This window comes from Gossypium hirsutum, chromosome D09, assembly GCF_007990345.1.
Source record: "Gossypium hirsutum isolate 1008001.06 chromosome D09, Gossypium_hirsutum_v2.1, whole genome shotgun sequence".
NCBI lineage: Eukaryota > Viridiplantae > Streptophyta > Magnoliopsida > Malvales > Malvaceae > Gossypium > Gossypium hirsutum.
In genome coordinates this window covers 26,667,382-26,691,298 of record NC_053445.1, presented here as the reverse complement: position 1 = coordinate 26,691,298, position 23,917 = coordinate 26,667,382, and the positions used below count along the sequence as shown (strand labels likewise).

General features: G+C 33.9%; 1 non-coding gene across 1 annotated transcript; it reads right to left on the bottom strand.

Annotated features, from left to right (window-relative positions):
- Positions 1-17,875: 17,875 nt before the first annotated feature.
- LOC121221547 (small nucleolar RNA R71) lies at positions 17,876-17,980 on the bottom strand. The gene has a single exon (XR_005918938.1). It is a non-coding gene; the product is annotated as a small nucleolar RNA R71 (small nucleolar RNA).
- Positions 17,981-23,917: the final 5,937 nt, after the last annotated feature.

The following is a 23,917-nucleotide window of genomic DNA, read 5'->3' as shown; positions in this document are numbered from 1 at the left end:
GAAGTGGTGGCAAACCACTTGGTAAATCATCCGGAAAAACGTCTTTGAAATCCTGCAAAAGAGACAAAACAGAAAAAGGGGGATTTCCAGTTATATCATTAGTATTAAACAAATTTTCCTTATACATAAGTACAAGGATTGGTTGTCTCATCAACAATGCCCTTCGAACTTCGCTAATTCTCTCAAAAGCGCTCAATTTTTCACTCGCTTTTTCTTTTTCATCTCTTTCTTTTCTTATTTTTTTCACTCTCTTTTTTTGAGTTTTATTTATTTTTCTCATTTTTTCTTTTCTTTTGTATTTTCGCTCTTTTCTTTTTCTCTCATTTGATCCACAGAATTTTTCAACTTAATTTGATCTTCATACACTTGCTTTGGCGTCAATGGAGCTAAGGTTACATTTCTTCCTATATGTTTGAAAGAATAGCGATTTGAATATCCATCATGCATTACTTGACGATCGAATTGCCACGGACGGCCCAATAACAAATGACCTGCATGCATTGGAACAACATCGCATAGTACCTCGTCACAATATTTTCCAATGGAGAATGAAACTAGAACTTGCTTAGTGACCTTGAGTTCACCACCATCATTAAGCCATTGGAGTTTGTAAGGGCTCGGGTGCTTGGTGGTTGGCAAGCCTAACTTCTCAACCATAAAAGTGTTCGCCACATTCGTGCAGCTGCCACCATTAATGATGACGCTACATATTCTCGTTGTTGCTTGCCTTCCACACCTTGAATGCTAAGGCTGCTTTTAACAACAAGAAGTTCTCCTTCAGGGACTTGTTCAATTTCTTCCTCTTCATCAGAAGCCGCTTCGGGCTCATCCCCGAGTTCTTCCTCTTCGGACTCAATTTCTCCATTTGCATGAACCACCATCATGTTATGGTTGGGACATTGACTCGCAATATGCCCCCTTCCAAGGCACTTAAAGCACTTGATATCCCTTGTTCGATTGGAAAATGAATCGGTTGCCTTACCTTTGCTTGTGTCGCCCATAGGTTTATTTGTTTTGGCAGGCACCATTGGCTCCTTAGCACGACTTGGTGGATTATTTTTATTCGTACTTTGCCCCCATCTCATTGTGCTCGTAGTGGGATAGCTTCGATCGGTACTCTTTCGCTTGAGTTGCTTCTCCACCTTAATGGCCATATGTACCATGTCCACGATCTTGATATAATGTTGCAATTCCATAACATTGGCGATGTCTCAGTTGAGACCAGCACGGATCTTCTTGGACATCATCACGGATCATTCAATCTCCATCTCTTTGAAATAATCTTCAACACTCCTTGAACCTTGGGTGAGATTTTGGAGTTTTTGATAAAGTTTTCAGTGATAGTAGGAGGGAATGATCGTCGTCGCATCACAGCCTTCATCTCTGCCCAAGTGGATATTGGTCGTTCCCCATTCCTCCTCCGACTCGTGGTGAGTTGATCCCACCAAATCATGGCATAATCTAAAATTCGATAGCAGCTAGCTTCACCTTCTTGCTCTCCGAGTAATTGTGACACTCGAAGACTGATTCGACCTTCTTCTCCCATTCAAGATAGGCCTCGGGATCTGACCTCCCTTGAAAAACAGGAATCACCATTTTGATGTTCTTTAAATCATCATCAGGTCGCTCTCGATCTCTTTGTTCTCATGATCGATGACCTTGCCTCCTTACACTTTGTCGCGAACCTCGATCACTCTCAACGTCACTTGGTTCATATAAATCATTTGCATGTTGCCATGGACGTTCTTGCTCTCTTCTTGGGATCGGAGGGGTTTTCTTATGTTGACTTCGTTCCTCCACTTGTTCCATTCGTTCATTGAGGGAATCGAATTGGGGTTGGAACAAATGGGAGATTTCTCGTACAATTGCTTGTACATGAAGATCGGGCACTCCGCCTCCAGGAACATTCCTTCTTGTTTGAAGATTTACTCCTCCACCAGCGGCATGCGAAGCTCCTCCACTTGTTGCTCGACGTTCCGGACTCCTTGACATAATGATTTAAAATATAAGAATATCCTCACCACAAAATCTCACAAAGTCTCTCACAAGAAAGAATTAACACTCCACTCGTGTTTCATTCAATTTAGGCTTTTAACTTGATGTAACTCTCGTGCCTTTTTCCACTCAATTTCCTCTCGTGATTTCGTAGGAGACTCCATGTGACAATATCTTAGTCCAGAGGGTCGGATTCAAAATGGTTCATAATGGCTTGATGTTAAGTTACGGGTAGGCTAAAGAAACAAGAAAGGCTTTAAGTTAAGTATGGCGTAGAAGAATAGAAGATGAATAGAAAGAATTTCCAGGTTTACGAACTCGAAACACTTTCTCAATTTTTAGCACTTGAATCACAACACTTTTTTTTTCAATTCACCTTTTTTTATAATTTCGTATGTATATTTTTTTAATTTCAAATTTTTTTTTGAACTTTTTTTTACGTACCTATTTCAGAATGACTTCGAGTGCTCGTACTTCTCGTTTTTACAAGCTTTGATACAAAATGATACGACCTCAGTTTAGTGTTGAATCCGAGTCGTTTAGTTCCCGATCGTAAATGAAGAAGTAAATTAAGAAATAACAATTCAAGTAAAAGAAAAGGAATGTAATTGAATTCAGAGAAGTTAAATAGGTTCGATCAAAGATGGATATGGAATTGGTTTAGGTTAGAAAGATGAGACTAGATTGGTCAAGTTCGGTTTAGATTTCATTAACAAATAATGTTGATTTTGGTACGATATGGTAATGGGGTTTGGTATGAAATGGTATGGAAATTTTGGTACGTAATAGACCAAATTTGGCTCTAAATGGTCAAGAATGAACCAACACTAAAGAGGAGTGTTGACCCGAAACTTATAGGACCTAAAAAGAGTCAGAAATGGCAATTTGTAAACCTTGACCCGATACTTAAGAAAGTATGAACCAAAGGTATTAGGGTGAACGCCACACTCGGGTTTAGGGAGTGATAAGTTCAAAAAGACTCGGGAAGACGCCACTAGAAGCTAGATAAATCTTACGGGTCTCTAACGAAATTTGAGAGAAAATGCCTCACAAATTCGGCAGCAATTCATTAACAAAAATGGCAAAAGTCCTTTACAAAGTGAAAAATTCAGCTATTTATAAAAAGCACCTAAAATAACCGAACGGTCACTTACATTCCTTAAAAATTAAGCAAATGAACCACTTAATTGAACCAACAAGATTCGACTGAATATTAAGCTCCAATAGTCATCTTCTAGATGGAACAATGGACTTGGAAAAACTTGGATAGTGCATGGATTGCAAGGTTCGGCCAATGAGCATAAATTAGCTCATTTATATTGCAACTTTTGGTTGAAAAGTGACCAGCAATTAAGAGGGTAATGAGCAGCCAATTCAAGTGTGAAAACTCAGCATTGAAGAGTCATGGAGTGTGAACATATGGAACCGAAAAGCCAAAACGCATCCAGCAATGTTAAAGGATTAATTGAGAGCTTTGGAGTTGGAAACATTAGCTCCCTTGACCGAATAGTCACATAGGAATGTCAAATTCAGCTCACCAATTTGATGACATTGCATGCATGTATCGCCAGGTGCAATGAACCCAACATGCATGCACCTTGCTAAATGAATCCCCACATTTCGGCCAACCTACACAAACATGAATGAACTCAAATTAATGTGATATTTAGCTGAACATAATTAAGAATAAAACCTTGACAAATTAAACACATTAATTCGGCAATAATAACACTAAAAATCTGCTCATTTAATTCGGCGGCCTTAGGACATAATTAAAAAATGTAATGAAATTTGACACATCAAAAAAATGCATAAAACATATTAATAAGCTGTAAAAATTAAGACAAACTAATAAATGTAAAAATAACTCAATTAACATGCATAATTAAATTTGTCCAGATTTTAAACTAAGCAAACAACTAAAATTAATTGAGCTGTAATAAATTAATTTAGTTGACTCAAAATAATTATTCAGCTATTATATTAATGTCTAATTGATATTGAGCTGAATCGTAAGTGTTTGAGCTGAAATTGAGCTGATTCGAGCTCATTGAGCTGAAATGGAATTTAATTCAGCTCGTAATAAAGTGCACGGAATGCTCATCGGGTTGGTCCAAGCTTCTTCGATGTGTCCAACCAAAATCTAGCCCCAAACTTTATCTACTAAGGCCGAAACAGCCTCATTGAATTGTTTGGCTCTTGATCGGGTGATAGGACCTTGAGGCAGCTCCAAAGGTTCCTTGTTCGAGCTAGGTAGGACTTGAGGCGTGGCCGTATCAACATCCAACTACTTTAGAATTTCATTTCCAATTAACCTCTATCAGATATCTGATGCAAAAACATCCTTCGCTCACACGAGGGTTCAAACACAAAACCCTAAGGCAAGCTAACACCTTACCACATGAACTAACAGGCTCATTCTGATATGAGTTCACAACAAATATAACATGAGACCACCCAACAGGGATAAGGCTAGGATCAAAATAATAGAATTTTCCAAAGAGTGGGACTTGAACCTAAGACCAAGCACACATTAGAACATTAACCACTGATGCAGATACTTATTTATGATAGATTTCACAAAAATAAGATTAAATAATTCAGGATGTTATAACTCTACCCCTAAAATAAATTTCAGCCTCAAAATTTACCTGATCCGAACAAATGAGGATACTACTGATGCATCGAGTCCTCAGGTTCCTACGTGGCTTCCTTAGTGCCAGGAAATGTTACAAAGAAAGTTTTCGAATCTAATTTTATCGCATTAAGAATCTCGTGTAGTTTATTGCGAAAAATAAATCCACGTTTTATAAAACATATTTATTATCATATTCATTATTGAAACCGTCGATAGTTTGTTCCTTCAAAAAAACATGATTTGCAGTGGAAATCTTAAGAGTCGCTATATTTTGAAAACCAAGTTGTATTTTCCAAAACATTTATTTACGTGAAATCGTTATTTCAGTAAAATTGTTTCTTGTGCATCGTAGAAAACTTAATCAAAACCAAAACCAACAGCAAAACCCAAAAGAAAGACAAAAGTTCGGAGAGTCCCAAAATTACAAAACTCTCAAGAAAACCAGAAATTTAAATAAAACCATAATTGAAAAGCAATTCGCGAACTAGTGGTCACTACTGAGCCTCCGCCGCAACAACCCGCCTAAGCCCGAGGATTACTTGAACAGAATAGACAACATAAGTGAGTTTCAAAATATAAGTGTGCAACTCAATGGAACCATACATACATATAATTCAGATTTCCAACATAACAGAACAGAAGCGAACATAAGTCCTTAACGGAGTCAGATCATATCAGAATCATGCAGATATGCAAAGTTCCACCCCCCATCCTCTACACAGCAACTTCGACCATCCCAACACACCACGTGGGGTATAAAACACCCACCCATCCCTACACACCACAGAGTGTCTATACGACACTTATTAGAATAGGTTGCAACCTTGCTACTAGTATATCGGTGAAATATTGCCTCACAGAATACTTCCTCTACATATATAAATCCTACCCCATACATAGACATAGATAACAGATAAACAGATATATCAGAGACAACATGTCTCGCATGCTCAATTACAAATTTTACATACGTTTATACAGAATAAACAAATTATACATACTGTACTTCATAGTACTCAAAGTAGTCTTTTAGAATCATATTTCATGCATTAGGGTTTGTTTTGCCCTTACTGACCCTACAGAAGGCTCATAGTCGATCGGGACGATGTGTGCGACCCTAGGAAACATATTGAATAAGCCTATGGGCCCACACTACCGTGTGGCCTACATGCCCAAATTAACCTTTCTCGTTTGGCCCACACGGCTTGGCCCATGACCCACATCCCCAAATCAGCCCACACACACTCACTCGTCACACGGCTATGTGTCGCACACGGCTGAGCAGACGAGTCCCAACTCGTTTAGAAATCGAGCCTTATTTTTTCCAACCCTCCAACTTTTCGAGTGGACCTTTGGGGTTGGGCAGGTGGCCCGACCCATGATCAGGTCTACTTGTAATTACACAAGGGTGGCATGTCTGGGTAACCATTATAATTGGTGAGTCCTATTAAATTGGGTGTAATTCGAGCATTTCAATTACACTTTCCAATTCTTAAAGGGGAAGGTGAGAGTTGGAAAAATTACACCCAAATCCAATTTAAAAAATAATAATTTTATATGTTATAAAAACCATAATATATGTATGAACACGTATTAATATTTGAGACGATTATGATAAAAATTTCATATATTCTAAATCCTAAAAAATATATTATGAAAACAATGTGTATTTTACAAAGTTATAATAAAAAATTATGTTATTTAAATTCTAAAAAATTCAAAGTTATGGCCAAAGGGTTTATTAAAAAAATACATATTATAAAAGTTTTATAACTTATTTACGTGTTCATATTATATATTATAAAAATAATATGCTTATTCATAAAAAAAATATTATAACTTTGTAAAGGTGTTATAGGAAAAAAGAAACATATTATTTATAAGAACTGTTAGTGGAAACACAAAAATATATACTTATTCAGCTCCTCTTTAGCCCTAAGTCATGCAGTTTTTTTTTGTTGAAATTCATAATTTAATTATAAAATAATTAAATTGCATTCAAATTATGAACATATTAAATTTTAATTATTTTTATAATATATTTACACATATTTGATTTATTTTCGACAATTTTATACAAAGGGTGAAAATCGGCTTAGCAGGCACCTTGAGAAGTTTGAACCATTGAGGTAATTTTTGTACCAAGTGACCCAGGAGCATGGCTGATTATTTTTTCCAGCCAAGGGACGGTCAAATAATAATAAGTCACTACACTAAAACAGACTTTTAGCGATGTTTTTAGGCCTTTAGCGGCTTTTTTTAGCACCAAACGCCGCAAAAAATACCACTATTGACAACGTCGCTAACCGCTAAAGGTCATGTTCTTTAGTGGCGCTTTTCCCACAAACACCGCTAAAGGTCATGTTCTTTAGCGGTGCTTTTCCTACAAACGCCGCTAAAGGTCATGTTCTTTAGCGGCGCTATTCCCACAAATGCCGCTAAAGGTCATGTTCTTTCGCGGCGCTTTTTCCACAAACGCCGCTATTGTTTGGTGACCTTTAGCGGCGCTTTTCCCACAAACGCCGCTATTGTTTGGTGACCTTTAGCGGCGCTTTTTCTAAAAACGCCACTAATTTTGGGATTTTTGTAAAATAAAATTTTTCATATTTTTAGCCCTTATGTAGCAACAAATCAAAAGCAACCCAATCTAAACTAGACAAAAGCAATAAATCTATATAATTATTTCAAATTAAACAAATAAAATAATATTAATATCAATAAATCAAATATAAATCATATTATTTTTACAAAAATGTTAAAAGTTAAAATAATAAAAATATTTATACAATATACTATGACGGCGGATGTTGCGACTGCTGAAACATCTTTATCATATTCTGAAGCTGCTGTTAGAGTTCGTTGTACTTTCTGCTCTGCTCTGCTTCCCTCGCTGCCGCCTCTGCTTTAATTAAAACTCCCTTCTAAAAATCAAAATCAAAATTAATAATTAAACTATAAAGCTAAGATATAACCATACAAAAAATTAAACAATTGGACATTTTTTTAAGAAAACTAATTAGGGAAACATATGAATAAATACCTTCTATTTCCTCAATTTCGAAGCAAATCCTGGAAAAAAAAGACAGAAGTACTTTACTACCAAAAAAATAGAAGTAAGAAAAAAAAACAGAAGGCAACAGAAGTAAATTTCGCTAATAAACAGAAGAAAAAAGTGAATAGCAGCTACAGCCTAAATACGAAAGCAGTATGCGCAAACAAGTTCACATGGACAAATATTAGAGCCATAGTCATTCGGGCCTACAATGCAACAAGGCAACAAGGCCTTCATGAGGGTGCCACTGTTTCAGCTAAGAATCTCAAAGCAACAAGGCAACACAGAAACTACAGCCTAAATGCAAAATTTAGGAACAAGTAAATAAGGAATTCTTTTATTTTTTAAATAAAAATTTATAAATAGTGAGATTTTAACTTAAAAATATCTTTAAACCAAAACCATAATTTTAATAATTATTTCTCAAAATTTTAACTTAAAAATATCTTTAAACCATAATTTTATTAGTTGTGATAACATATATGCTCAAAGAACCCATATTCAAACTAGAAAAGCTCCCTTGGGGGGGCGAGGCCGGTTTTACAAGTAACACTACTGCTACCTTTTTCCCATTCAAGATAGAAGACCTCTAGCTAACTAAAGAAATACCTAATCAAGCTTTTTTATAAGAATTCATAGCCATAGAAAAGCAAAGAACCACATTTAATTGCAGTCGTCTAAGTATAATATTAAGGTGAAGATAACCCCAATTGCTTTTGTCTTTAAGTTGAATTGCAATCCGTGAAGTTGATACTGCTTTACAAGAGTTAAATCAAATATTAGCAGAATAATGAGTTCCCCCACAGCATAGGATAGCAATGTCAAATAAGATGTGGTTAGATATTCATGCATTTGCAAAATGACAAGGCATTTGCAGACATGGCATGAATTATAGCAGAATGAGAAATTGGAAGACAATGCATTTGCAGACATGCAATATGAAGGATTTTTCTCATAAAGTCATGCTTTATAGTGATTAAAGATGGTGCTCAAGAAATGTGCCAGTGTAATGAAACTTTTGAGAAATCATGGATACCACAAATCTAACATATCGGAACCCTGAATCCCAGTGTAATTAGCTTCAATACATTGTTGAATTAGTTTAATCGAAACCTTAAATCCCAAATAGCTAAGACTGAAACAAAACCCTAAAAATTTAATCGGCCATTGACAGAAACGACTTACCTGGGACACAAATCTCGCAGTTTTTCCCAACAATCGTGCAAAGATCGATTCCAACCTTGCTTCGTTTCTGTTGATTGCTGAGATAACCTCTACTTTTTTTCCTTCCTATTTTTCTTTGAAATTTTCTTCCCTTTTGATTCATTATTTCTCTGCTAACCTCTCTTCAGTTTACCTCTTTCTCAATTTGGTAAAGGACGACACTAAAAGATTTAAGTTAAATGTCCTGTTAAGAAACGGTGCCGTTTAAGGTAATTTTAATTCACATTTGCGGCATTTTGAGGACAAACGTCGCTATTTCATTAACATTTGCAGCATTTTAATAAAAAAACGTCACTAAAATTTCAAGTACAGAAAGAAACGGTGCCGTTTTATTAAAATGTAAGGCAATTTTCTAGCGTTTTCCCAAAAAACGCCACAAAATATTAAAACATCTTTGCCGCGTTTATAATAAAACGCAACTAAAATATTCCATTCTTCATTTGAAAAGGCGCCATTTTGCCAAAGTTTAAATATAATTTATGGTGTTTTTCAGAAAAACGCCACAACTAAAATTTAATCCCTAAACTGAAACGACGCTGTATCGAAAAATGCAATAAATATTTGTGGCGTTTTTGCTAAAAACACCAGTAATAAATTTAAATTCTCCTATCTAAACGGTGCCATTTTTTGCTAAAATTTGAATAAATTTTATTTATTTATTTATTTTCATTTAAATTTTACATAAATAATTATTAAAATTTTATCTAATATTTAAAAGTATTTGACACATGTATAAATTTTAGTTTTTTATTTCATTTATATTTTTTTATTTTATTTTTTCTTATATTTTGGTCCTATACAAATTAAATAATTAATTACCTATATATATATATCCATATCAAAAATATGAAATGGTTAGGGTTAAATATTTTTAAATATACAAGTATTAATTAATCGTATCATTTAACAAGTCTCAAATTATAAACCTTAAACCCTAAATTAACCAATCAATCTAGATGCATAAAGTGATCATCTATCTATTATATATCTCTTAAATAATATAAACTATACTCATAATTTCAATATATTAAATTTATTATTATCTATTTTACAAATATATAAGAACATATTTAATATAAAAATTAATAAAACTAATTAATCTAAACTTAAACCCTAACCTCACTGTTGAAACCCTAAACCCCAACTCCATAACCCCTAACCTCTAAATCCCCATAACCCTTAAAGCATAACCCTTAACCCCTAAATCCTCCAAACCCCTAAGCATAACCCCTAACCCCTAAACTTTAAATCTCAAACCCTAAATCCATACCCCTTACTCCTTAAAATACCATCCAAAAAAATCCCTAAATCTTTAATAATCGTAAAATATAGTTAAAATCTATTAAACAATATTTAATAGTTAAAAATTTTGTATAAAGTAGCAATAATCAATATTATCACTATAGTTAAAACGACGTCGTTTAAGGTAATTTTAATTCAGAGTTGCGGCGTTTTGCGGACAAACGCCGCTATTGCATCCACATTTGCGGCGTTTTAATAAAAAACGCCACTAAAATTTCAAGTACAGAAAGAAACAACGCCATTTTATTAAAATATAAAGCAATGTTCTGGCGTTTTCTCAAAAAACGCCACTAAAAGATCCCATCCTTCCATTGAAACGGTGTCGTTTTGCCAACTTTTAAATATCATTTACGGTGTTTTTCGGAAAAACGCCAGAACTCAAATTTAATCCCTAAACTGAAACGATGACGTATCAGAAAATGCAATAAATGTTTGTGGCATTTTTTATCAAAACGTTGGTAATGTCTACCTTTTGCGGCGTTTTTTTATAAAAATGCCACTAATAAATTTAATTTCTCCTATCGAAACGGTGCCGTTTTGGGAAATTTTAATATATAGTAACGGCGTTTGTTGTTAAAAACGCCGCTAAATCTCACATATTTTATTTATTTATTTATTTATTGTATCTTTCATTTAAATTTTACATAAATAATTATTAAAATTTTAAGTAATATTTAAAAGTATTTGATACATGTATAAATTTTAGTCTTTTTTATTTGATTTATATTTTTTATTTTATTTTTTCTTATATTTTGGTCCTATCCAATTTAAATAATTAATTACTTGTATATATATTATCCATATCAAAAATATGAAATGGTTAGGGTTAAATGTTTTTAAATATACAAGTATTAATTAATTGTAACATTTAACAAGTCTCAAATTATAAACCTTAAACCCTAAATTAACCAATCAATCTAGATGCATAAAGTGATCATCTATCTATTATATATCTCTTAAATAATATAAACTATACTCATAATTTCAATATATTAAATTTATTATTATCTATTTTAGAAATATATAAGAACATATTTAATATAAAAATTAATAAAACTAATTAATCTAAACTTAAACTCTAACCTGACCATTGAAACCCTAAACCCCTAACCCCTAAAGCATAGCCACTAACCCTTAAATCCCCCTAACCTCTAAAGCATAACCCTTAACCCTTAAACCTTAAATCCCAAACCCTAAATCCATACCCCGACCTACTCGATCCTAAAAATACCATCCAAAAAAATCCCTAAATCTTTAATAATCATTAAATATAGTTAAAATCGATTAAACAATAATTAATAGTTAAAAATTTTGTATAAATTGGTGTTTTATATTCTTATAAAAATTTATTCTATTTTTTATTCTTTACAACACAAATACAATTTAAGTTTTATGATATTTTATTTTACTCATAATTTAATATATATTTTCTAGTAAAGTAGTTTAAATAAACTGTGATTGAAAAATAATAAAAAAAATAGTTAGGAGTTAGGACTTCTCTTTAATAAAAACATTTTGTATTAAACAATATTATTTGTTATCATTTAAATGTAAATTTGACCACTATATAATAAATACAACGAAATATTAATTTCTTCAACGTATAATAAAAAAAATATAATTGAAACATTACTTGAGAATATATCAAAGAATGAGATAATTGAAATGGTTAGTAGATTTTTTTATGATTAGCGGCGCTTTCTCAAAAAGGCCGCTAAAGGCCCGTGCATTAGCGGCGCTCTTTCAAAAACGCCGCTAAAGGCCCAAGCATTAGCGGCGCTTTTTCAAAAATGCCACTAAAGGAACGAGCATTAGAGGCGCATTTTCAAAAACGCCGCTAATGGCCCGAGCATTAGCGGCGCTTCTTCAAAAATGCCGCTAAAGGCCCGATCATTAGCGACGCTTTTTCAAAAACTTCGCTAAAAGCCCCAAAAACTCAAAAAAAGACGTCGTCGGTCTTAGGTTTTTTGCGGCGCTTTTCAGAAAACGCCGCTAATGCTTATTTTTAGTGGCGTTTTCCAAAAAGCGCCGCTAATGCTCCATCTTTAGTGGCGTTTGTAGAAAAACGCCGCTAATGCTTGATTTTTAGTAGCATTTTTATCCAAACGCCGTTAAAAATGCCGCTAAAAGCCTATTTTGGTGTAGTGAGTAGACATATTTTATAATTAATTTTAATGTAACATCCTAAAAATAAGGGGTTAGTAGAACCGGGTTTGTGAATCGAGAGAGAGAGGTCATGCCCTAAATTTTGAGATTATCTATGTGTTTTTAGGAAATAAATGAGGTATTGGTTTGTTGGGTAAGTGTTAGTAAAACGTTCCTTGAAACTCAAGTTCAAATCCATTCTATCAAACCATTTTTCTTATTTTGCAAATTATGCATCAAACCCTAGTATGTGACACACCTTACTTTTTTAAATAAATATTGCAAATTTATTTTAAAATTAAGGTAATAGCCCAGTGGTTAATTGATAAGTGTGGAAGCAGGGAAATTAAATTGTGGTCCCATGCTTGAGTCCTTTCCCATGTAAAATAACTAAAATTTTTACAAAATCTCTTGTTTTTAATGTGTGTTCCATCCATGCCCTTATAACCCTAGGTATAAATGTTGATTTTACACAAAATAATTAGTCTTTATTCTACTTTTACTCACTCTATCCGTTTTATCATCTTTTTCCTTTCTTTTTGACTCAAAATTTTGCATCATCTCCTCCATCATATTTTTTTCCATTTTTTTCTCTAATTAAATCATCCCCAAATCTGAAATATTGAGTCTCCAAGATCGATTCCTAATGTTTCCAAGAAGTGCCATTGCCACCCATAGCATCTAGCTTGTGTAAGTTCTCTTTCTCTTGTTTTCTTATTAAATATTGTTAAATAAAAACCTAAATTTCTAGACCTGGAGTTTGGGGGATTTTAAATATTTAATGTATATTTCCAATTTTTTAATTTATTTCAAAAGCAATTTTAAATTAGCCCCAAATTGGCCACCGCAGGTGGTGGTGCGCGCACCTATGTGTAAGAAAAGGGGTTGTTTTTCTTTAAATTTTTTCCATCTTTTTCCAGCATGATTTTGGGTTCTTAAAACCCTCCTAATCAGCCTTGAAACATGGTTTAATTAGGAAAAATCATTCTTGACCAATCGACAAATCGGATCTAAACAATTAGCGAAGTGTAAGTATGGGTAATCGTAAACTAGTTAATTGTTTTGACATAGATTTTGGGAAAAGGTTATGGAATGATTAAATGAAGTATTTTAATAAATATTAGCTTTTATTTTCTAGTATTTAAATGTTTCAGGTGTTGAACCAAATGCTCCAAATCAACAGTAAAGCTGAAAGATGTTCACACATATGATTCACATCAAAATAGTGTAAGAAATCTAACTAGTTTGGATTTGGAAAATAGTGGTAAAAGTAGAGATTGGATTGAACCCATAAGTGGGTGTTTAGGGGCTGTATAAGAGGTTTAATTATTGAGTTATATACTGATTTATTTTGATTTAATTAATTTATTTTTGTTTTAAATTTTTATTAAAGAAACCGCAAGATTTGCTAGTGTGTTGCAAAAAGAAAAACATAAATAAGGTGTGGGCCCTAAACTCATAAACTTGTTCGATAGTGATAATTATCATGTTATGTTTGATTATTTAGCTTGGTTATTGGATTGACTTAACAACCAAATAATTAATTTTGTAAGTGGCCGAACTAGGTATGTTTCAAGCCCTAAAAGATTAATGTGTTAGCAAAGTTGCTAGTTTGACGATGTGATTATGTGATTGATATTATGATGCATGGTTGTGTTATTTGGTATGAGATTGGTTGTATGTATGGAATGATTTTCTGAAATAGGAGTTTATGCGTGATATAATTGCATGAAAAATTTGTTATGTTATATTAGAAAGGTTGCTAGACGTGCACATTGGATATTCGTAAAAGTATGTGAAATTGTGTAATGTTGAATCATATAATCTTAGCACTAATTTGAAAATTGGGACATTGATTCCATTCACTGAAAGTATTTGATTATTGAGGGCATGTTGAACATGTGGCTTGGTAACTTTTAATCAATCTCTACTGGTTTTGGTTTGTAATTTTTAATTATTTTTTGTCTGTGGCTTGGTAACTTTTTATTTGGGAATTTTTGCATGCATGGATTACTCAAGCATAATAACTGGAAAATGCATGATATTAGGCTTAAGTAAAAGTTGAAATTGATCCCTAATTTCCACTACATTGCAAAGAAACCATTTTTGAAAAAGAAATAAATCAATAAGGCAACTTGATTTCCAAAATCACATGAATAATGGTTTTTCCGCTACATTACCTTAACATCGAGTTTTTACAAAGATGAGCAACAAGCAACCGATTTTACTAAAACAACATTATCAACAATAAAATGAATCTTAAGTACAGTGGACCTAATAAATGAATGTTTTAAACTAACACAAAAGTACAACTATGGTTTTTTTTCTCTAAAATGAGTTTATTGAAAGTCTCCAAAAGTAACGTAAGTTAGCTTAGCCATTTCGGTGGCTAATGTAGCCTTCTCAATCTAGCCCTAACGTCTAGGTCGGGTTTGAGAGGTTACATTTAATCCAACATGAATTGGGTTAAAATTAATTACAAGCTTGATGAAGAAAAAGGGGCCCAGTTGTGCTAATTGAAGAGGACTGATCCACCAAGAAATTTGGCAGCCCAAAACTGTCCATATAGTTGACCCAATCAACCATCTTAGCTGATTTATCATTTCAAATCAGCCTTTGAACTTGTCTTTAATTCCATTCAAACTCTTCCTCTTTTCATGCCTTTTATTTTTAACCACAAGCTAAAAATAACAAGTTTGAATCAATCAAACCTACCACCTATATTTAGCTAATTATAGCAGCTATCTCCCACTATAAAAATCCCCTTTCACTACCTCATTTCTCATCCCTCACTTCACATATCTCTCTCTCTTTCACACACTTACATTTTTTCTCTTCGTTTTAGTTGCCTTTAAATCCCCTTCTTCCCTTACCGATTTCCCCTCTTGGAAAAGAGCTTGCACGCCTCTTGAAGTAGTGGCAATCAAGTGTTTGTGAAGAGCTTGGATCATTGGAATGAGCAGAGAAGAGAGGAACGTACTAGTCTACCTTCAAAAAGCCATCGAGATTTTTTCTTCTATTAAACTTTGTGGTAAGTTTTGTTTTGATCATGAACATGAATATTTGTGTTGTTGTTCTTCAATTAATTAAAATAACTTAAATTCCTTTCATGTTAGATTAACTGCATTTTTTTCACTTAGATTATTAAAAATGTGTTTGTGTTGTTATTAGGTCTTAGTAAATTGTTCAATTAAATAAAACCATGCTTATGTTATGCTTGCATTTTAATTGTAAGGTAATAATTGAATTAATTATTTAAACGAATTGAAATTATAATTAATGGTCACAATATTTAATAGTCGAAGGTTAAATTAGTGACGGTATTAAACAATACATTAGCCTTGCATAACTTGCAAGATTATTGTCATTAAATTGTTTCAATTACCCATTGAACCATTCGTCTGACTTGAAAATTAACTTCTAAAAATATCATATTAATTTTAATTGATTTGATTAATTTAATTTTACTTGATCAAAATTAATTTTTCAAAAAATCACTTAGAAAATCCAAATTAATTTTTCAAGAAAATTCTTTAATCAAATTCTCTAGTTGAAAAATTCTCACGACCACCTAATTTAATTCTATATTGAATAAATCGACTTAATTAAATTATTCTCAAAGTCGTAGAATTTTCTTCTGATTCAAATACAGTCCGGTCAAGCCTTTGTTGAGCTAGCGAATGGGCCAATCAGAAATATACAATTAGGCTCTAGTGATTGCAATTATGTCCAGAAGCATCGTTTCGATAATTTGTAATTACTTAATCATGGAGTCAGTCCACAAGAAGTACCATGATTGAAAACTCCTTATTGTATACTATTTACGAAAGCAATTCATCCAACTACTTTGTCTAATGACCTCATCATGTGTGTGTTACCCTCATATGATATCCTTGATTCCTTTGAGTTAAATTCGTTCACTCAATACAATCCTATTTTATCTCATTGTCACCATTGTGTCTTCTTAATGATTAATATGACCACTGTCAACAAATGACTGTGACAAATTGCTCGTTCAAGAACAAGCAACCCATGGCCATGTTCCATATTTATCAATCCACACAATACCAATGAGAGGATATCATTAACTCTTTAATTGAGCTATGAATTACACTATTTCTAGTAAAGCCATGACATACATAAGTCATGTACCCAACATACCGGCTATGGGCTCGATCATCTTTAGATCATAAGCCTCTACTTATATCAAAGCACACGAGTTGCATAGGCATGGTCAGTTACTAAATCGGGAACTAGGTAAATCACACCATGAACGTCACAAGTGAATTAATTCACAAACTGATTCAGAATTAATTCATCTTGGTTCCAGTCCAATGTATCATTCTACCAATGGATACATCTATGTCTCTACTCGTGGAGTCAACTGCTCCAATAGCCAAGACTAGTCATCTCCCCAATTGGAATTGTAGATGACATAATAATCATTCTCAGTATTTGAATCAAATGCTCACCTTGATTCTTTTACGGGATTACGAACTCATTTAGATTATCTATGAAGTAAGTTGTCTTTCTTACAATGTAAACGTTCTTTACAATGCCATTTATCTTCAATTTGAACTTTAGACAATCAATGAGCTAATATTTGTTTGTCACAATTTCGTTATGCATGCAAAATACAAAAGACAGAAAATACAAAAGTTAAACTAGTGAAATGTGAAATTAACTTTATTTATTTATTCATCGATCAAATAAATAGAAAAAAGTTACATGTTTACTACAATATGAGCACATTTCTTTACACCCTGTGGGTACGATAACTAGACATTACTTGCCACTTTTTTACTTGTTGCAATTGTGTACACTTGCACATTTCTTTCGTTCCAAGTTTTTGGCGCGTTATTGAGGACTGTTTTAAAAGACACTATCTGTGAAATTGTTAATTTTGGATTTTGGATTATTTATCTATTTAATTTTAGTTTAATCATTTTTTCTGTGATTCTTTCAGGTGTTTATGAGTATTGATTGAATTATCGACTTACTCCCAGTAGATCCTAAAATTGAAAGGACTTTTTGACAAAAAAGAAGACAAGCAATTCAGAGAAGGATCAAAGAGATGAACCTTGAGAACCAAAATCAAGGAAATAGAACAAATAATGCTCAAAATCGTATCCTTATTGTTGATGATAGGGATAGAGCTTTAAGATAGTATGTCGTGCCAGTGTTTCATGAGCTGAATTCAAGTATTAGAAGACCAGAAATCGAGGCACAATGTTTCAAGTTGAAGTTAGTCATGTTACAGATGCTTCAGACAGTGGGGTCATTCAGTGGAATGCCGATTGAGGATCCTCGCCTTCACCTCTAATTGTTTGTGGAGGTGAGTGACTCTTTAGTGTTAGCCGAAGTACCTGAGGAAGCATTAAGATTAAAGTCGTTCCCATATTTATTAAGGGAAAGAGCTCGAGCCTAGTTGAACTCATTACCATTAGATTACATTTCCACATGGCAAGAGTTGGTAAAACAATTCCTTATGAAGTGCTTCCTACCTAGTAAGAACGCTAAGTTACGGAATGAGGTCACTACCTTCAATAGATGGATGACAAATCCTTTTATGAGGTATGGGAAAGATTTAAATAACTATTATGAAGATGCCATCATCACAAAATCTCGCATTGTATCCAATTAAAGATGTTCTATAACAATCTAAATCCTCACACGAGGACGATAGTAGATGGTTCTTCTAATGGTGTTCTCCATTTTAAATCTTATAATGAGGATTATGAAGTCATTGGGAGAACTGTCGGCAACAATTACTAATGGCCAACCAACTGAGCAGTGTCAGGAAGATGATTCGTAGGACTAAATGAAGTGGACAATCTCACTTCACTCGCATCTCAGGTATCCTCGATATCATCAGTGCTTAAAAACATTACAACTAATGAGTTTAATAATTTTGCATCTCAGCAACCGAATCAATAAAAAATATAGCCTGTGTTTATTTAGGGAAAGTACACTTGGTTGAAGAATGCCCATCAAACCTATAATCCATGTATTACATGGGTAACCAAAACCAAAACCGAGGTAGGTAAGGATTGCAATCCAATTTCTATAACCCATATTTGAGAAACCACCTGAATTTCTCTTGGAATAACCAAGGGGCTGGACCTAGTAACACTTACACATAACCTAGATCGACCTAAGTATCTAGATTTACTCAACAAGCTCAAAAATCACCACAAGCTGAACCTACCAATAGCCTAGAGAACCTATTGAAGGCATATATAGTAAAGAATAATGTCACTATAAGAAATTTGGAGAATCAAGTGGGCCAGCTTACAACTAAACTTAGGAATCGACCACAAGATGCTTTGCCTAGTTATATGACGAATTCAAGAAATCCAAGGAAAGAATATTGTAAAACATTAACTCTAAGGAGCGGAAAAAGGTTAGAGCTCAACACTGTCGAAGTTGAAGAAGAGCCAATTGACGTTTAAGAAAACGTGGAAGTTCAACAAAGTGTTGAAAATCTAGCTTCATCAGAACCAAAATCTGTAAAATATGATAAGGTAACTTTTGATCCAGTCAATTATGATAGATTAGCACCTTTGTTAAATGTAGAAGTGCCACAACAATCGAAGTGCCAAATTCAAGTTATGAATCCTCTACCACCTTGCCTTCAAAGACTAAGCAGAAACAAGAAGTTCAGTTCACGAAGTTCCTAAACATACTCAAGTAACTTCACATCAACATCTTGTTGGTAGAAGCTCTTGAGCAGATGCCAAACTATCTCGAATTCATAAATATATCTTGTCCAAGAAATGAAGACTTGGAGAATTTGAGATGACAACTTTGACGAAGGAATGCAGTGCATATCTACAAGATAAACTACCCCTAAAGATGAAGGACCCTGAATGTTTTACCATACCTTGCCACATTGGAGCATCTTATTGTGGTAAGACATTATATAATTTGGGTGCGAGCATCAACTTGATGCCCATGTCCATATTCAGAATATTAGGGATAGGTGAAGTTAGACCAACTACGGTCACACTTCAGTTAGCAGATCGATCCTTAGCACATCCAGAAGGAAAAATCGAGGGTATATTGGTACATGTAGACAAATTTATTTTTCATGATGACTTTGTTATTTTAGACTTTAAAGTAGATAAGGAGGTGTCAATCATCTTAGGAAGACCTTTCCTCACAACTGGAAGGACCTTAATTGATGTGCAAAAGGGCGAGTTTATCATGCTTGTTCAAGATGACCATGTAACGTCAATGTTTTTAAACCCATGTGATTTATTGACATAGTTGATGATTGTTCTACAATATATGAGTTAGAAGAATTAGCCGTGGAATGGGGACTCAATTCTGTTGATGACCTATTGGAACAAATTTTAATGCTAGACCCTCCAAGTGATGAGGAGGGGGAGGAATATTTAACCTTGTTAAAAGCTAACCAAAGGGGATTTAATCTGCAATCCCGCTTTGAATCATTGGAATTAGAGAGCAGAGATTATGTCCAACCAAAATCATCAATCGAGGAGCCACCTAAATTGGAACTAAAGGTACTTCCCTCTCACTTAAAATATGTTTATTTAGGTAACACTTTGACTTTGCCTACGATTGTTTCAACAGACTTAACTGAAGAGTAGGAAGAGAAACTTATTTTAGTGTTGAAACAATTCAAGAGGGCTACCGGATGGACCATAATCGATATTTGAGGTATTAATCCATCTGCGTGCATGTAAAAGAGCATCCTAGAGGATGGTGATAAAGGGACAATTGATGGACAATAGAGATTGAATCCCATTATGAAGGACGTGGTAAAGAAGGAAATCTTCAAGTGGTTAGATACAGGTATAGTTTACCCTAGCTCAGGCAGTTCATGGGCATGTCTGGTTTAATGCGTACCAAATAAGGGAGGCATTACGGTTGTGAAGAACAAAAAAATTTGAGTTAATACCAACCAAAACGATTACAGGATGGAGAATTTGCATAGATTATCGAAAGTTGAACAAGGCGACTAGGAAAGATCACTTTCCTTTACCTTTCTTGGATCAAATGTTGGATAGACTCACGAGGCGAGGCTATTACTATTTTCTAGATGGGTACTTAAGGTAAAATTAGATCACAATAGCACTAGAGGATCAACAGAAAACAACATTTACATGCCCGTACGGTACGTTTTCCTTTAGACGTATGCTATTTGGTCTATGTAATGCACCTGCTACATTTCAGAGATATATGATGGCTATTTTTACTAACATTGTGGAAGATTTTTTGGAAGTTTTTATGGACGATTTTTCAATGTTTGAAGACATTTATGACGATTTCTTAGCCAATTTAGCCAAGATACTAAGGTGGTGCGAAGAAACAAACCTTGGGGCACCGAATAATGAGACAAGAGATCAAGGTAGATAAGGAAAAGGTAGATGTCATTGAGAAACTCCCACCTCCAACATCTGTAAAGGGTGTTAGGAGCTTTTTGAGACATGTCGGATTCTTTCGAAGATTTATCAAAGACTTTTCCAAAATTGCTAAACCTATAAGAAAATTATTGGAGAAGGATACAAGATTCAAATTTGACGAAGAATGTTTGAGAGCTTTTAATGATTTGAAGAATCGACTAGTTTTGGCACCCATTATCTTCACACCAGATTGGGAATTTCCATTTGAATTAATGTGTGACACAAGGGACTTCACGGTAAGAGCTGTGATGGGCCACCGAAGGAACAAAGGTGTTCATCCCATCTACTATGCAAGTCGAGGCTCAACTAAATTATATGGTAACAGAGAAAGAGTTACTTGCTATTGTATTTGCTTTTGACAAGTTTCAATCTTATCTTGTAGGTACCAAAGTGAATGTCTAAACAGATCAATTGATAATTAAATATTTACTTGCTAAGAAAGATGTCAAGCTGAAGGTGATCTAATGGGTACTTCTACTTCAAGAGTTTGATCTAAAAATTCAAGATCGAAAAGCGGTAGAAAATCAAGTAGCAGGCCACTTATCCAGATTGGAGCCGCAAGAAAGAACCTCTCTGCTTACACCTATTCAGGAGACATTCCTAGACGAGTACATACTTAAGGTAAATCATGTCCATAACAGCCCTTGGTTTATTGATTTTGCTAACTATTTAGCTTGTAGTGTGATACTTCTAGATAAGACGTATCAAAAAAGGAAAAAGCTTCTTCACGATGTGAAGTACTATTTTGGGGAAGAGTCCTACCTAATCAAAAAGTGTGTAGATTAAATGATCAAGAGATGTGTGGTAGAAAATGAGGTACAAAAGATTTTATATCATTGTCACATAGCTCCAAGTGAGGGACACTTTGGAGGTTCACGTACTGTGGCCAAAGTATTGCAACCAAGATTCTTTTGGCCAACTCTATTCAACTATGCACATGCCTGTGTAAAGAGTTGTGATTGATGCCAAAGGGTTGGAAACATCACCAATAGAAATGAGATGCCCCGAACAAACATCATTGTAGTAGAATTATTTGATGTTTAGGGTATTAACTTTATTGGTCCTTTCCCTCATTCTTTTGGTCACAAGTATATATTGGTAGTTTTAGACTACGTATCTAAATGGATTGAGGTCGAGGCGTATCTGACGAACGATACCAAGATAATAATGAAGTTTTTTGCAGAAATATGTGTTCATAATGTTTGGAATTCCGAGGGCTATCATCAGTGATAATGGGTTCCATTTTGTGAACAAATGGTTGAAATGGTTGCTCAATAGTCGTGGAGTGAAGCACAAGGTTGTTAGAGCTTACCATTCACAGAAAAATGGGCAAGCTAAATTGGCAAATAAGAATATAAAAGGTATACTCGAGAAGGTAGTTTGTCCAAACTGACGAGACTGGTCCAAAAGACAGGATGATGCTTTATGGGCCTATAGACAACATAGAAAACACCTTTAGGGATGTCTCCCTATCGGTTGGTTTTTGGGAAAGCCTGACATTTGTCTTTGGAATTAGAACATAAAGCTTACTGGGCTCTCCAGCAGCTCAACTTGGATATTAAGCTTGCTAAAGAGAAACAGATGGTTCAACTTAATGAGTTAGAATAATTCTGAATGTTCTCATATGAAAATGTCAAATTATTCAAGGAAAGATTGAAAAGATGGCATGAAAAGCATATTCTAGTTCGAGAGTTTGAAGTAGGTCAGTAAGTCTTGTTGTTCAATTCTAGATTAAGATTTTTTCTAGGTAAGTTAAAATCACGTTCATCCGGTCCATTCACTATTCATCAAGTTTTCCCATACGGGGTTGTTGAACTTCACAACAAGAGAGGTAATTTCAAGTTTAACGCTTAACACTTGAAACGTTACTGGGGGATAAAATTGAGCATGATAAAACCTCGCTCATTTGATCAGATTCCTAAAATTTTTTCGTTTTTCTTTTTAAATAAATGAATTAGGCTATTTTTTTGGATTAGTATGTTCAAATAAATTCTGTCTAGGAGATTGGAACTTAAGCGGGACTGCTTGTGACCCATCCAACCTTTCCTGGGAATTGATTTTAACATAATCTTCCAAGAAAATATTTCTTAACTGAAAAAATAAATTTTTAATTTGTCAAATAAAATGGTCAATTTTGATCCAAGTTTTAGTTTTCAGCTCAAATTTTAAATTATCTTTAAGTCCAGGTACTTAATTGAATTATCTGTAATAATTAGTTGTCTTTTTTTGTAAATATTGAAATAAAGTATTTTTTCTGTAAATATTTTTAAAAATAGCTAAAATTAAGGTTTTTAATTTTAATTTTTAATAAATATGATAATAACAAATAATATATAATTATATTAGTTGTTATTAACCTTATATAGGATTCGAATTGTTCATTATTTTATCATTATTTTACCTAAGAGTTCTTATTTTTAAATAAATAAGATAACAAAAAATAATATATTAATATATTTTTATTATATATTAATTGCTATTGTCTTTATATAACATTAGGAGTAGTACTATTTTATTATTATTCTTTAGAATTTGAGTTAAACTCCTCCTTTCTTTCACTTTAAATAGCACCACCTTCTTTCGCTATTCACATCCCTTTCAGCCCCACCTTTCTTTTCTTCTTTTTCTCCACCGCCATACACCATACCTCTCAACCCCCTAAAGTCGTCGGCCACCCTTGTAACCAGCAACAACCGCTTGCTCCAACTGCCAGTAGGCGTGCGCCCTAACATCCACCAGCAGCTGCTCACCCCAGCTCTCTGTAGCCTTGCGTGCCTCACAAGACCAGCCTTCCACCCTTTCTTCGTAAACACCAGCCTATGCACATCCTTGCATCGTACACACCACCCGCACGCTCCATTGCTTCCTTTGCACCATGCCACCATCGCAACTTGCCGCAACCATCAAGTCACTAATCAATCACCCTTCGACCAACCCTAAACTAACACTATTAGCATCATACTCTCTTTATTTTTTCTAAGTTCATACTTTTTCAAAGGTGGTAAGAAAATTTCCTTCCTAAATTTTAATTTGATTTAGTTATTTAACTTTTCAAATTTTATGAATTGTTAAAATTTTATGCGAATTAAATTTTAGGAAAATATTACCTATTTCCATCTTATGTGATGTTCA